Source organism: Brienomyrus brachyistius, chromosome 3 (assembly GCF_023856365.1).
Source record: "Brienomyrus brachyistius isolate T26 chromosome 3, BBRACH_0.4, whole genome shotgun sequence".
Classification (NCBI taxonomy): Eukaryota; Metazoa; Chordata; class Actinopteri; order Osteoglossiformes; family Mormyridae; genus Brienomyrus; species Brienomyrus brachyistius.
In genome coordinates, this window is record NC_064535.1 from 20,765,659 (window position 1) to 20,782,540 (window position 16,882).

The 16,882-nt window shown below is 47.9% G+C and overlaps 1 long non-coding RNA gene and 1 other non-coding gene across 2 annotated transcripts in view; both read left to right on the forward strand.

Annotated features, from left to right (window-relative positions):
* The window catches only part of LOC125738948 (uncharacterized), a 53,147-nt gene extending 37,113 nt beyond the window's left edge, over nucleotides 1–16,034 (forward strand). Inside the window, exon 3 of the long non-coding RNA XR_007396941.1 lies at nucleotides 14,486–16,034. This is a non-coding gene — a long non-coding RNA (uncharacterized LOC125738948). The remainder of the gene's footprint in view (nucleotides 1–14,485) is intronic.
* Nucleotides 7,190–7,318, forward strand: LOC125739587 (U6atac minor spliceosomal RNA). The gene has a single exon (XR_007397210.1). It is a non-coding gene; the product is annotated as a U6atac minor spliceosomal RNA (small nuclear RNA).
* Nucleotides 16,035–16,882: the final 848 nt, after the last annotated feature.

Here is a 16,882-nt window from a genome sequence, read left to right on the forward strand (position 1 = left end):
TGTTTACTTAAATCCAGCTGAAATTTTAGGGGATTTCTGAACCGCTTAACCTATTTAAAGAGGTATTGTGTGCATTGAAGTGTGTGTATATCTGTGTGTATGTGTGTTTGCAAACTGATGTTTTCATGCCACTTAGACGAAGGCATGATTTTGGTCCAGCTGTGTGAACAAGCCATGTCAAATCTTGACGGTTATTTCTTGGTCTGTCAGTCGCGCGACGCTCGCAGGAGTCCTGGCGGATGAAAGTGACAAACTTCGAGCTGCTGACTGCTCTTCCTGTCTCCTCCTCCTCCTCGCTGATAGCTAGACATTGAGCAGCTTGGCGTTAGGGAGCGTGTCTCTGGGTCCAGGAAATCAGGAATTCTGTGTGAGAGTCGCAACAACAACAACAACAAAAAAAAAACGTAAAATCCAACCTTGTCCGGTTACCTTGATGCAGCTTCTGGGCTTCCAGCTGTGCCGGTTGATGTATGCAGACGACTTCTGTTCTCGCAGACAGGAAGCTGCTGTCACAGGCCGTGCTCACTGAGCGGCGCTGATGTCTGTGCTGGAAGCCTTCGTGTTCTATACCGAAGAGATGATAATGCAGAGATGACAGGGTGAAACTGGGGGAAAGTAGCCATTTTGTCACCATGTCAGAGGTTAGTTCGGTTTAAGGTGTGGCCCTGGGGGCTCAGGGCTTGGGGGGGGGGATTGTAGTTTAAGGTGTGACACTGGTGAAGGTTTAGGCCGGCAGTAATGGATTTGTAACCCCAGGACCACACCTGTAACAACACACATGTTCCTTTATTTTCTGCACAAGCCTATCCAAACATGCATTCTGCTTGGCATTCAAAAGTGCGAGCTGGTGGGCAAAGTTGTGCTTCACGCGAGCTCTTCATAGAAGCAACCTCAGACAAGACCTCAGGCAACCTCGAGGGGAAATTGTGCTTGCTACGGGAAATACAATCTTGATCTCCCCCCCCCCTTTTAACTCTTACAAATTATGATGCATTGATGCAGCCATAACCGGCTCTGAGTAAAAATTAATTTCTTAAATGAAAATCAGTTTCAAGACGCAGCAGTCTGATAGCCGTGGATAACTCTGGGCATGCATCTTTGCATCCTGCCTGGACACCATGCGTCTCTCAGGTCCGTTCTTTACATTTACCATAAAAGGAAACCTGAAAGTGAAATCTAGCTAGAGCTGGTATGAACTTCAGTCATCTGTATGAAAAAGGCCTTTGTTTTCAGTTTATCCGATGGAGTATTTTATCTGAATTATTTATGTTAAATAATCAGATATATGGCAATAGAGCCACTTCTGAAGCACAATACAACAGCCCTTAACTAACAAGCACACACCATTAGCCACTGCATTAAGCAGACACACCCTTTTACTGCATCTGAGCCCTTGCTGCCACACCTCAGGCCTACAGAGGGCATCTGTTGCAGCTGAGACTGCTGATTGGCTGCTTGCATTAGGCTAAGCTGAGTCTCAGTCTCTAGAACCTCATGCATTTTGAGCTTCAGCAGGAATGTGAAGACCCTTACAATGCTGGGGTCAAATGAGGGGATGGCTAATCTTAGACATTACGCAAATAACCATATTAGAATGTTCACGTTTCCTGCTTTTCCTGTTGTATAGGATCCACTGCTTAGGGGGAAGAGGACTTTATATTGGGTCTTCCATCCATCCATTTTCCAAACCTCTTATCCTACTGGGTCCAGAGTCTATCCCGGAAGCAATGGGCACGAGGCAGGGAACAACCCAGGATGGGGGGCCAGCCCATCGCAGGGCACACTCACACACCATTCACTCACACATGCACACCTACGGGCAATTTAGTAACATACTGGGTCTTTCCACAAGTAAAATGAAAATGAATGTTATAAACTATATTGTTTTCGCCTTGTAAGAAAACAATGGTAGCCGAGGAGGGATAGCAATTCCAAGACACCAGTAACGCTAGGCGAAAAAGGTCATAGACCGGCTAATTGCCCAAATGGTCGTCGTTGCTCATTTTTTTTCTTTTTTAAGAACGAATTCAAGCTGATTAAGGCTGCCTAAACATAACCGGTGGAAGATGGTCACTGAGTCACCGTCACTGTTTAAACAGCATCAGACCTAAATGACTCTCTCTACTGCAACAGTCTACTTTAGCGATAGCAGCTGTTCTCCACCATTTTAAAAGACAAGAATGAGGGAACCAGTGGAACGTGGTCAATGCTCGAAAATCTAGACATCTTCAAAGCGGAGTGAAGCAGGGGGGCGAAAGCGCACCCGGGGGGGCTCCCCGTCTTCCTTCCAGAGCGTCTCAGGGTCACATGTACAGCGGGATCTGACGGGGAGCCCCCCGCGCCTGGCCCGCTCACCATGACGGCACCCCCTTGGAATTTGCCTGCTGGTGCACAAGATGTGGAATCAGGAACCTACCACAGCCCCAAAATATCTGCTGCCCCACCACAGATAACCAGGACCATTTGGAGCTCTGTCCGTATTCAGTCATTTTTTACTTATTTTTCCTTTTTTTGTTCCAATTCCAGCTTTATATGCCTGGGGGGGGGTTGTAAGGTGACGCGGCTGTGGGGTCACAGTCTGTGTGTTCCGGAGATGCAGGGGGGGAGTTGGTGGAGGGCTCTCTTGAGGCCTATGAAGGGGGTCTTGGCCTCGCCTGCAGGAACGGGGGGTCTGCATGACGGTGGTGTGTGTGTGTGGGGGGGTGGTCGTTCATCCATCGCAAACTTTGTTTGGACTTTGCCGCAAAGGAAAAGGAAGCCAGTGGTAAAACAAGAAAATAATAAAAAAAACAGGCCCCTAAAATATCAGAGGGGGAGCCTTGGCCAATGTATGAACAGAAGTCTGTTGTCACCTCTCCCCGTTTACCACCCCCAGCCGGGGCCGGAGATTAAAGAGAACGTCCCATATTGATAACTTCCTGTGTGGAGAGGAAGCAAGGAATCATGGGATACATGACATCAAGATAATATGGTCCAACGCCTAGACTTGGACAAAATAGCTGATGTGTCAGGCCTGTAAGAGTGGTGGTCTATGTTTGACTCTAGGGATTGGACTGGTAACTGGATTGTCATGTCCCAGGAGAATTTTAGCCGGTGTCAAGATACACAGACTAAACATGTGTGTTACAATATTTTACTGTACAGTCAGTCCTGCTACAATGTGTGTTATCGCACCGCAAATCTGTGCTAACATATGACATATTGGCACAGAAGTCCAATACAAGGCGGAATTGCATTCGTATTTTTACGCAATTTTCAGCCAGAGAGAAAAGTTCTACGCAGACTACATTGTGATATGGTCATATTGAGAAACGCTACTTGAATGCAGAAACAGCTGTCCGAGTGAAGGATAGTGATGTCCATCCGATTCATGAAGGAATCATTCTTTTTAACCAGGTCTTTTCAGTGAATCGGTCAAAGCAGTTTTCATATGTAACAGAATTGAACTTTTTGTACGTGTACACATTGCGCAGGACAGAGTCTTAGATTCTGAAAATATTTTATGAATTATCATATAGAAACCTTTGAATTCACTTACATTTGCTTTGTGTATACTCTTCGTAGCCATGTTGCCTTCAGTGCCCCTCCTCAGGCTGTAATCCAATGTATTTGTTCTGTGTGTTTGCCCGGCTGCATGTGGGCTGTGGTCACTACCCCCCAACTCTCGGCAATCGACAAGTTAGCGAGTTCGGCATGTTCAGTTGAAGTTACTAAGCAATTTTCTTGAGACTCATAAGACCCCCAGGAGATATTTATTATACAATTTATTAATGTATTATTATTATTTCTCATTTAAAATGCATATAATTACATTATTGGTCACTGGTATCACTGTTTTTATAATATAATTAATCCTGTAAGTCACTAAGTTTTGAGGTTGCATTTCCCTAACTGTGTTTTTCTTATAGTATATGTGCAATTTAACATGGGATTATAGTGAATGCACCATTTTTCAGGAACGCATTAGTTATGTAGTAGCAGGACTGACTGTATTTGTAGGTAAATTACACAGAAATCGAACCAAATCTGTCCCAAACAAAGTATTGTGAGCAGTTTAAAGATTTACTCTTACCAACTTTGAGCAAAACCCAGATATGCTTTCAGTTCATAAGAGTGTACTTGTCTAAATGTTTAAATTGTCTTCAAAGAGTGAGCTGGCTGTCAGCAAAAAGCCAGCTTTAAGGATAATTTAAGTCAACTATATAAAAACGGAACTGACATTCGACTTCTCAAGCTGCTGAACACTTTGAAACCTTGAAGTATTTGTGTCATTCTTAAAACATATGCTGGCTACGACTCTGCAGACACATTTCACATCTGCTCTGTGATCTATTATTCCATCCATCTTCTTTTCTCTCTTCCTGGTCAGAGCAGGGGTGGACTGGTAACAAAAAACTGTCCGGGAATTCGATGTTAGGTGGCCGAAATTCGATATTTTGCTTCCTCTGTATATTTTTCCACTTGTGATTATATTATGCCAGTTTTGGGGACGAAAGGTCGGCCCTCACAAAGTTCCCCAATTACCTGATGGCCAGTCCACGCCTGGGTCATGGCCTCCAAGAGACCTGTGGCATTTTACAGCATCGGCACAATGCCGGGATGCCAGCCCACCATAAGGCACGGGTGATGCGTTACAAGCATTGGCTCCATTATCATTATTAAGCATGTTTCTTTCTATGGGTATGTTTTTCTTGGGAGCATTTTAGCTTTGGAGATACAGAAAATCCTTCCATCCATTTTCCATACCCACTTGTCCTATGCAGAGTCCTGGAGGTCTGGGTCATATCCAAGAACCGAGGCAAGGGATAACCCAGGATGACCAATCCGGCAAGTCCAATTAACCTCAGCATGTTTTTGGACTGTGGGGGGAAACCAGAGAGCCTGCAGGAAACCCCACGACGACATGGGGAGAACATGCAAACTCCACACACGGAGCCAGGCGGAGACTCGACCCCTGGTCCCAGAGGTGTGACGCAACAGTTTTAAGCACTGCGTCACAGAAAATCTATAACTCTAAATGTACATAATAAACAAGCTATGGCTATGAAATCAAGTGGGCTGTTGCAGCCTAGCTGTTGTCAGACACTTTGGGTGCTTTTCCACCCTACCAATACTGTACTTTTGGTATGATACTTTTGATATCATCCCTTTTCCATTTTCCAGTACCAAAAGTGCCAAACCAGCTGGGGTACTTCTTTGGTACTTTGGGGTGAGACTTCTTTGTGGATTGCTCATGTAAATATCCTGCTTAGCTGTTGCCAGAAACTCTGAGTGTTATTGCTGTTTGACAGTGAACCCATTAGTGATGAAATTGTTGAGCAGTAAAAGGCGATTCACCACTGAGACAATTTTTACAGGTTTTATGCTGACTAACGAGAGCTGATTATGATTATTTATTATTTTACGTGAAGTCTGATGGAGATGCTGTGGGGACCGTATGAGTGGCGTGGGGGGAGGGTGCAAATCTTTCTGGAGGAGACAGTTTGGGACACAGGCCCCTCCACTCATGCGTAACCAGTTAGTGAGGGTACAAAGTTGACTGATTAAATGAGCGAGATGAGCAGTGACAATCCTACTCTTGGGGTTTAAGTTCTCCGTGATTTAGCTAGTGAGCGAAATGGGTACTTTGTGTGTTTCAGTGGTCTCGACTATGCCATCATCTCCAATCCACGTGTCTCATGGATCTGTTCGCAGTCTGGAAGAAGCTTCCGGAAGTTTTTCACAGACCGTATGAAAGAGCTTTTTTTTTGTTTTAATGGCATTTCACATGACGGGTGCCTCAGCTACTCGTGACGGCCGCGCCAGACGGACGAACCACCAAACAAACGAAAGCCGCCCCGGATTGTTCGCCAGATTCCAGCGTCATGAGGTTACGGCGGCATGCGGGTCACTCTGCGTAATTCAGAACAGCCCCTCATTCATCGTGCCCAAAGAATGTCCGCGTGTCGCTCAAGGAGCGGCTTGTGATCGGGGACACGCGGGATCATTCTGCTGCTCCCTCTGCCCAGCTTTTTTTGCAGTCTTAACCACAAGGGAAAAATCTACTTCAAGAAATTAGTGCGCGGAGACAAATCCTGCACTTTTAAATTAGCAGTTAGATGCAGCTCAAATGAATTTATGCCTGGCATACTGCAGGTGCAGACCGTCAGATATCGTGTTTGCAGTGTGGTCCAGTTTTCACTGGAGGCACTAGGATCCATGCCGCCTCCACTGGAGGATCGTCTTGCTGTGTGAACATCAGGTTCTCAAAGAAGCCACACCCCAGTGAGTCACATTAGGAAGCTGGGCACTGCAATAACAATGGCCCCCGCCCTTAACACCAAAGAGCCCCTCTCTCCCTACAGCCATGCCCTGTCCCAGCCTGTACTCCTTATAAGTGCTTAATGAACTTTTTCTCTGCCTTGGATTGTCTGGATATCAGCCACTGTCATTCAGGGCCTGTGGGATTCTGATCCCTGGATGACACCCAAGTCCGCAACATCCGGCCGCGGAGCCTGTAAACTTCATGTAAAATATAGCATTTTCACACGCAAGTACTTGGACAGCAGATTAGGGCAGAGATTCAGAGGTAGGCAAACAAAACAGCAGCACTCAGTTTACCAGGATACCATTTATAATTCATCTATTGTTATAAACTAGCCACAAGACATTCTGGTATTTTTATGACAGGAATTAAATTTATTTTCCGAGTCCTTTCTCGAAACCTTGTTAGAGAAGGTTCCGCCAGGCTCTATACAACAGGATATTGTATTTTGGAGCAATGCTGCTCTGTGCTCAATGGCACTACCATAAGGTCTAGCAACAAGCGACCTTAAGGTGGTGAGACCAGTTCTTAATTAACCAGCGTGATGCGCGCAGTGATAGTTATCGCTGCTGGTGGAGAAACTCCAGGTGCCCCCCCCCCCCCCCGCCGTCATCTGATATGACTCAGAAAGGCATGGCGGACCACATGTTTTTTTGGTGGTAAGGCTAGAATATCAAACTTACTTGGCTAAGCCCTGATCAAGAGGATGTTCTTCTGTGAGTCAAGCCCACTGGCAGCTTGGGGGTTTTTAATGGCATGCAAACGTTATCATGTGCTGGACTTGCGTTTTAACTGCTAATTAGCAAACACTTCCCTGACTCCTCGTCTTCCTGTCTGCTCATTTTGTGCTTTTTGATTTCAAAATGGGTCAACATGGAGGGAATTTTGTCGTATGAAAGGAGAGAAGGTTAGCAAGGTCGACTTGGCAAGGATGGAAGATGCTGTACTGACCTTCAGCATTAAGGCATTGCCAGCTACTAGCCCAACGTGGACTGGTGTGAAGCACAATGGGTTAAGATGCTGCGATGGAAAGCTCTCCGGTTCGAGCACCAGCAGAGCGTGAGCTGTGCCTTTTAGCGCCGATCGCTCCAGGGATTGTCTGACCCTACTCTCTTTCAAAAATGCACATCGCTAAATTAACAAAATGTAAAATGAGTGGCTGTATACGTCTGGATTGTGTTTCCCGTGTGAGGTTAGTGCTGGCTCAGCCTTCAGAGTGGGCGGGCAGGGGGAACGTCAGCAGGCAGCTCTGAGGCTGGACCCCGAGGTGTGTGGCAGGGCAGTACCGTAGCTCTGCGTCAGCCTGGGAGAAGGCGCGGGGCTGAGGATCCAGGTGCCTGGATGGCTGCAAACACATTGTTTATGCGCTTTCACATCTTTCTCCAAGCCTAGCCAGCGGTCAGTGCTGATTTCAGCCAAAAAATGCGTAGCACAGTAAATACTTTGAATATCCACATGCCTCTTCAGATAAGCATTCTAAACAACATTCAGACAGAAGGTAGAATGTCGAAACATTCTGGTCTTGTACCAGTTTCATATGAATGTTTCCCATGGTTGCACTTTCCGTTATAGCTGACTTAAGCCAGCCGGGGACATTTACGTATCTATCTGACGCTTTTATCCATAGTGATTTACAGTTGAGGGAAGGGGTTAGGCTTACAATTTACGTCTGCACCCGAAGATTCAAACCCATATCCGTTGCCTTTTAGCACAATGCTCTACTTATTGAGCCACACAATGCAGGCACTGACTCCGTCTGCAAGACATTATGTAAGGAATTTATAGCATCTTCTTATACAGTGTGTCACACCCTGATGCGTAGAACATAAACATGAATGATTGGTCCTTTTATGAAGGTGTTTCCAAAGCAGTAGCCACATTTTTAATCTCCATTTTTTTGTTATTGAGATATTGGGGAGAAAAACAGCACCTGGGTCTTTGTGATCATTGAAGAACTGGCCGTTCGAATGAAGATGGTAGCGCAGTAGTGTTTATAAATGTTTCGTTAGCTTCTCGTCATCCCGGGCCGGCGATCTGGACTCCCCATCTTTCCTGCTCCCCGACAAGCTTCTGCTCATGTCTCCGGCAAACGGGCTTCTGAGATTCTGCGGCCGAGAGGAAATGAGTTTTTCCATGCTCTTGCACGCGGGAACTTTATCACAAAGATCGCTCTGAGTTGCAGAGAAGGATAGAGTGGCTTGGATGGAGATCTGACAGTGGAACCGCTACATATATGTCACTGAACTATGCTACCGAAATTGGGACCTTCTGTTTGACTGTGGGAACCAGGCAGCCTCTCTGGAAATAGGCTGGGGGGTTTTCATGTCCCCCAGAATTTGGAGCAATAATCTCCAGTGTGTTGTGTATAACTCTCCCTTTGAAAAACCAAACAATTAATATGGTTCTATTAAATGGTCACATTTTCGGTCTAATTTAGACCCAAATCCCTCTAGTAAAGCTTATGTTACAATTTCAAGATTGAACATTTTATCTGCTGCATACACAGTGACAGTGGCACAGTGAACTCGCAGTGAAATGAAAATATGTTTGCATGATAGACTACAAGTCATTTGAGATTCTAAGAATTAAATTCATCTTGTATTTTCTATCTGTCTCTGTTACACCCTATTTGTTACTTGTCACGCTATCTAGAATAGTTGCCAACAAAGATTCCGATTGTGAAGTTTTACTGCTCACACGAAGAACGTTTTTAAAGCCTAAAGTGCTATGTGGATGGCCTGGTGGACCATCATGCTGTCTGCTGAGGAGCCCACCTCATTCAGTGCATTGGTCTTGTGCTCCATTCCTGCTCTCCTGATCCGAAGGCTCGAGATATATGAAAAGTAGTGAACAGGATGTCAGCGTTTGTATTGTACTCGCTCTGGACGGCTTTCCAGAGGCTAATAGAGCGTCCAAAATGTTAGCTAGGAGGCTAGAAGCAAGAATTCAATCTTGTATGAGAAAAAGTTCAGGGGGTCCTGTTTTGGTGCTGCGCTTGAATAAAACCGGACATCCCAGAAAGAGCATAAGTGAATGATACAGTGTTTGGTTCTGGAAGTGGGGACAGGGGAGAGGACAGTCTGCCCTTCAGGCCTTACAGCTTCGGGATTGGTGGACTCGGGAAGCCCTGGTGTCACATGACCTTGAAGCCTGAGTCTCAGTCCACCACACAATTGGCGCTTTTCTATTGACATACAGGGGACGACCCGTATCTGAGCCGTACCCCGATGAGAGACAGAGTGCGATTCCGGTTCTCACCATCAGTAGCCTCGTGTTAACCCTACCTGTCACTAACAGCACTCCTGGCAGACCTTGGGGGAGGGGGGCGAAGTCCCTGGAAGATCTGTGCAGCGGGGGGCAAGGCACAGTGCTTACATATGCTGAGCCCCCTAGCATTGGGACTCCCTCCCGTAAAGGCCCGCCCACGTGTGGCATGTGAACAGCTTAGTGAGCAGGAAAACGGCACCAGCGCTGCCCCCACCGTGGTGAGCACACCCCCTTAATGGCTCAGAACTTCGACTTATCGCAGCCATCGCCTCACGAAAGAGCCCTAATTGTCGCCGATATAAACTGTGCCCCTTGATTGTTGAACAAATGAAGCATTACACTGTTCCACATCGACTGCACTGCGGTCGAGACCCAGAGGAGAAAAAAAAAAAAAACACCCATTTCACCGATCAATACGCGGGCAAGATGGACTGGAACAAATTATCCACGTAATTGTATTTTAAAATAAGCTCTGCTGTTCTTTTTAGATATTTATTTCAGTATTTAAATGTTTTGAAATTTTCCCGGAGTGTTTTCTTTCTGTGTGACTTAGCGTTGCCGGCTTGTGAGGTTTTGCTTTATTTAGGTTCAGACATTGTTGTTGGCGGCCTTCTGCAGCTCGCCTCCTACGCTGGACTGGCCGCTCTCCAGCCAGGCCGAGGAAGCCTGGCATTCGCCTGCCGCCCTCAGCCAGGCCGGGCAGCTGCGAGCTGGGGGAGCTCCCCCACGGCGCTCCCACTCCCTGGCTTTCACTTGAACCTCTAGTTGTTTCAGGGAAACATGGAGCTGGATCGTACCTCTGAAAGCACATGCTGAGGGTAAATATAACACAAGAAAACAATCCTATTCCTTGTTTAAGCGACTACACGACTCCAACTCCCTGTTTTTCAGCATTTATTAAATGGAGGGATGCTGTGTGGCTGAGCAGTATTGGGTGAGTCCTTGTGAGCAGAAGGCTGTTGGTTTGAATCCCAATGCCAGCTGTTGGGCCCCTAACCCCACTAGCTCCAGTGACTGACCCTGCTGTAAATAAATAAAAAGTTGTGTTGCATAACATTTGACATGAGTCCAGCATATTGCAATAGTGGCTTTGTATGGCCGCCCCCTCTGTTGTGTGACGTGCACGTGTCCATCAAGCCCAGTGGCACACCATGATGCCCCTTTGTGCCCCAGTAAAGCCCAGTAGCTCCAGCCCTCTTGACCATACTGGCTCCGAACTGGCCGTGTTGATGTTTTATTGGACGGTCCCGAGTCCTCGGCAGCGATGAGGCATGAAGAATAACAAATCCTTTTAGCGCCACCTAAAATTACTGCTTCCCCACCTCGCCGCCCTCTTTCTGCTGTCTTGGCATCTGCATTGCCCCTGACTCGGGCCTGGTGCTGTTCCACCTGGCACTGCTACCATAAGAGATGCTGCAGCTCATTCGTGGGAAATGTGACTCCAGCGCCCGCTGACATAATAAGGGGCCATGAGATTCGCTCACGTCGCTGGGTTGGAGGAGGGTGCTGACCTTTCCGACGCCCCCACCCCCCTCCCCTATGCTCGGACGTTCTACGGCACAATCGGCCGTATTGTTGTGCAGCTCAAAGTCGCGGCCTGCAAGCTGTTAGACTGGCCCCCGTCCGTCTGGTACCCCGTCCAGCCCTGGCCGGTACAGGCCGCATCAGTGCCAGTGTTGCCTCTGCTGGGTCACCAACCCCCCCATTCCAGGGTCACCGCAGCAGCTCGCCTGCTTGGGGGTGGGGCATCTAAGAGCTCGCGGTGTGTGTGTGTGGGGGGGGGGGCTAAATGGCAGCTGTTCCCACATGGCACTCGTGGGATGTCCTACCCAGCCAGTACCAGGGGTCTCCTACCCTATGCTTTTTCAGCGAGCCGTCTTCGCTCAGTCTACCCACCAGCCCCATCTAAAGAACTCATACTGCAGGACTGGATGAGGCAGCCGAATGTAGACAACTTCTACACAAATACCCGCGATCGGCTGAGTGTCCCCAGGTGGGCATTGGTTTGAAGCATTTCACCCCCACCCACCCCCGTCCTTCAGCTGCCATCTTTTCAGTCTGATATGGGCATGGGTGGAGATGATAAAATGCACAGGCAGGCATGATGAGGGGGTGGGGGTGAGGCCTTTTTGGGAGGGGTGGTACCCGGATTCATAGGATGGTACTGAACACAAAATCCCAGCGACAATGTGGAACCGGATCCCGTTCTATCAAGGTAACTTTGTCTGATGTGTGCAGCTGGAGAGACGTGGAATCTTCTGTAAAGATGGAAAAGTCAGTCCTGTACCTGCTGGAATGGCAGAGGTGACATCATGCACTGTCATCCCCTCCTTTAATATGTCAGTTAGGCAGGTACCAGAAACTCCTGCTTCACATTAACGGCCTTTATGGTGCATCGCGGTTCCGGGCCCCTGCCCCGTCTCCACCAAATGCGTGGTCTATTGGCACGGTGACCTCTACCTGAGCATTTGCAAAGGCTGACTCAACAGGCCCGTAATCTGCAGTGGCCCGGCTCGTGTTCTGCGCGCCTTAATCACAAACTCCCCCAGCGCATGGAATGCACTTTCTGAGGGAATGAGAGGACGTTTGGCTCAGATGTGTTCCCAGTGCAGTAGGTCTGTGACGTCAGGCGCTCTGCTCCAGACGGCTGCTGGAACAGGCGTGTGGATCTGTGGGGAACGGCTCCTCACTCCCAACCTCGATAACCCCAGTCCGTGCGCTGATTGGGGAGATCGAATCCGGTTTGCTGTTCGGGTTTCGAGGCTGCGTCACGGGATGTAGTCGACACGTTGGCGCTCAGAGATGCCTTTTCAAAAGGCCCATGTCTCACGTTGCCAGACTTTACCGGTTCTCTGTTTCTCTTATACTTTTGCCGTCCCAGATTCTTCGTGCCAACTTAGGCCGAGGGTGGGGCCGCGATGGATGGCCGTGCCTGCCATGTAAATCAGTGTCGCTCAGCTTAAAGAGCGTTTTACGCTCTTAATCGTTAAAACGCCAAGCGGTACCCCATATATCTGGCTGTTTGACCCGCTGCAGAATTTGTGCCAGTTGCGGTCGCGCCCGCTGCACATAGATCAGTCTGGACCGTAAGTTCAGCCTACATGTCTCATGAATTGTAGATTTTTTTGCTTAAAAATCTAACCGAAAATGAAGATTACTTTCCCAGACGCACTAACATGCGCGGCATGACAAAAGGAAACCAAATATTGTAGCCTGTGAAAAGTGCTATTTGTACAAGTCTTTAATTAGCCAAGTAGCTCTAGCGGGGCAGAGATAATATTTGCGTTAAGCAATTCATATTCCATTTTTTTTTTTGTGACAGTAGCGTGTTAGAGTGGGAACGTGAGCTGGAAGAGTGGAGGTAAACAGCGGAGTTGTGGGGGCAGCATCCGAAGGCAAATATGTCAGAGCGACAAATCGGAGAATCATGTCATTTGGCGAGGGTGCGGCAGGAAGCTGGAACAGACGTCAGAGCGCGGCGACAATGGAGCACCAAGCCTGTTCTGCGTTAGGGAAAAATGGTCATTAAGAATATGTTTCATATGCAGTGTGCCAAGTGTAATTTGCAGTTTCTTTGCCACCACTAAGGAATGATGCGGCCTCCCTGAGCTCTGAATTATGACACGTCTCTCTGTACATGCAAGATGGGATCACTGAGCATTACAATGAGATGCCCCTGACCCATGCCTCATCTGTCCTATTCTGTACTATTTGATTGTCATTCAGGCTGGAGGATGTGGGAGGGGCCATAGGAAGAGGTGGGGCTTATCTTCAATATTAAACGCCACCCACGTTCGTACATTATTAATTGTAATCGAGAAAACTTCCACTGGTAGTTTAAAGTTAATGTGAATTAGGAACCAGGAACCAAAAAATCTCTTTTTTGAAAGCTATAGGAGTGTATCCACCTCTAAATTAAAATGAAGTGACTTTGCTAAACCTGGGATTTGAACCCGTGACCTTCCAATCACTGGCACAGCATCCCAACCCACCAGGCCTCCCTAAAGTCAAGAATGCTAGGAAAACACCACATACTTACACTCCGGGTGAACACAAGACACACCCTCACACCCCCGTTTACCCAAAGCACGCCCTTTTGCAAATTAAACTCAGATTCATTTCAGAGAGTGCTGACATCTCCATCTATCTTCTGTAACCGCTTATTCAGTAGATGGTCACATGCAGCTTATAGCCTGCCCCAGGAATCAGAGGCAACACCCAAATGCTCACCAGCCGATCAGCAGGGCAAGCCCGGAGTACCCAGAGGACACCAGCATAGCACGGGACGAACAAGCAAACTACACGCACACACCTCTAAGGGTTGGACCCAAACCCCTGAACCTGGAATATGCAGGAGACAGAGCTTTCCTCTGAGCCTCTGTGCAGTCCAGACATGGGCTTTCACATTTGGTAAATACAGAATACAAATATGGTGTTCCCAGGCAATGCTAACAAGTCTTATCCCTGGGAGCCATGCACAGATGTGATGTGCCATGGATGAACAGCGTTTGGGGGGGGGGGGGGCACTGGGAGACCCAGGAATTTCTGGGTACTTCTGCAAACGGTCATCCCGCGCATTGACAGGCTGGGCAGGAAGACCCCCCCCAAGGTGTCCTCTTTGGTGTGGACAATGTGAGGTGCTATACGGGCCCGAATGTGGGCAAAGGGGATGGCGGGGGGCAAACTGGCCCGCAAACGGAGCGGATTTTGGGAATCAGTGAGGCTTTTTTTTTGTGCTCAACTTAGTGGGGCCTGTTTTAATTTAATTTAATTTTCACATAATTTGATTTTAATTACACATTAATTACTTATGAATTATTCAATATTAGCTATGTATTATTAATTACTTGTAATTGATTACTTATAATCAGTGAGCTCCACTCAGCGCACTCTGCTGTTCTTATTCTTCCGCAGTATATGGAGCACACCTGTCGCGTTCTGTGGACCCGGTACAGCACACCGCAATCCGGCGGACCTTATCACCCTGGTGAATTCAGCCCGGAGGGGCGGCGGTTTTGATGATCACATGCCACGGGAGCATGACCGCTGTGGCGAAGGTCGGTCAGCGACGGGGACCGTCAGCGCCGTCCCCGGCCAACACTTTGATCCGTGTGCTTAATTAATTTTTTATATTCTAGCAAGTCTGATAAGTGTAAGTCCGGCGTCCACTCTGGGCAGGGGCACCCCACCCCCCCATTAAACTGCGACGTTAAACTGCCAATATGTTTTCATCCCTTTGCCTTTTATATCGTTATCTTCCGCTGCGTTAAACAGATTAGGTGGATGCCAAGGGCTCAGCGGAAAAATCCGCACCTTTCGGTCCGTCCAAAACAGGCTGCCTCTCAAGGGCATTTCCCCAGCGCCCTCCTGTGCTGCTTCTCTCCCTCCGCTCGGGAGCACCACGGTTTTGCACATAACATTCTCATGGGATCTCCTCTTTGCCTGTTTTTTTTTCCACCTGCTGGGGGGTCTGATGTGGCCCACCCACAGTCTGGCCCGTCCAGACGGTATGTGACCGTCTCTCTGCGGGGTGCCACCTGCCCGCACCCAGCCCGGCCTCTTTAATTGGCTGTCTTTTCTACCGCCGTTCCCCCCGATCTCCACGGCATATGCAAATAGGGGTCGTGGAATGTTCCTGTTATCGTCCTGCGAGGGCCACTGTGCCCTTGCTGCCGTGGGGCAGCCATTGATAAGGCCAAAAGTCCAGATAGCTGCAGACGCCACGGACACTTTTTAATGTCCCCTTACAAAGCAGCCGGCGTCCTTTCATGTTGTTTTTCCCAGCCAAGGACAGACAGGCGCTCCCCACCGGCGTGGGGGAGACTTGACTAATCAGTAACCAAGGAGTTACGGAGGCCAGCAACCTGTCAGATGGGATTCTATTCAGAGTGGTGATGCATCATGGGAGAAATCTGTGACCAAGGAATTGGTGCTATGCTCTCTTCTCATCTGATGCATCCATCATTCCCTTCTTCTCCTAGGTCTTCTCTCCTCTTTCCAGAGATGGACCAGTGCCCCTCCCCCCTCACCCAAGCTTGGCAGGGAAAACAATGAGACAAAACAAAACTAAAATATGCACCGCAGCCCAGAGTGACTTAACCAGAAGAGCTTTTTGGCATTTTGCGCTGGCCAGTTTTAATAGCATCCAAATAAGATCTGAGAATAGTTTTCATCAGTAACTGCACGTGCCGGAATTCCTCAGAATACTTATTTGAAAGACACACCCTATCTATGCTGATCAGGAAAATATCATGAATAACTGAAGCAATGGGGAAGCGTTTCCGACATGAAACTGCGCTCCTGTCAGTGTTGGGGTGCTGTCACGCATTGGGGCCCTTTACACGTTCAGTGACTTCATGCATAACTCGTCCCCATGTCTCAGGGCCTCAGTGGGAGGGTCCTGTACCACTATCTCCAGATATCCGGAGACAAGTTTTTCTGAGCGATGTCCAGTGATTTTGCATTTATTCATTATTATATTCATCTATCACATAAGTGGCTGGTCATGGAGCGTTTATGGGTTTATGGCTGCTGTGCACCCAAATGGGTGGCAAAAATCCAGCCCAACTTGAGATGCATCTTACCTAGGGGTGGGGGGAGGATGTCCGGTCTCGGCGTATCAAAACGAAAGTGTGGAAATGCAGTGGGGTTAAACTCACTCCCAGCCTCACTATGAAATAGCTGAAGGACAGGGAAAGGAAACCGGCATGTGGGCTGATTGGAATGGAAAACCCGGGTTTCTGGAGAGATCCTTGAATAGAAAAGAGGACAATCTCTCTTTTCCTCACCTGTTTTCCTGTTTTTCCACGTGCTGTTTGAGTGCTGAGTCACTCAACTCCACTGCCAAGTCAAACAACTAAAGGATTTATGACAGAATTAGAAATACAGAATAGTTTTACGTATGAGAAACTTATTTATGGTTGTGATGCAAAACTGATCGATCGATCAGTCTATCTATCTATTTATCTATCTATCTGTATATCTGTAAGCTCATGCAATGACCACAGTTACTTGGCAACAGGGAACATCATCCCTTTTCTCTGTTCTGACTACCAGCCTTTGGCATTAGGATGCCCAGAGTCTTCCTTCAAGGGAATGTTGGTCCTACTCAAGGAGGTTTTGGAAGCTGCTGTTGAGGATCGGGCCTGTTGAATTGTGTCGGACACTGACCCTGGACGCATGTTCCTGGGGGTATAGCTCTTAGTCTGGATCTTCATGAAATTTGTCATGGCAGTGCTATGCATCTTAGCCACCATTTGTTTCGACCAATATTTGTTCATGTATATGTACATAGGGGGGCATTTACCTCAG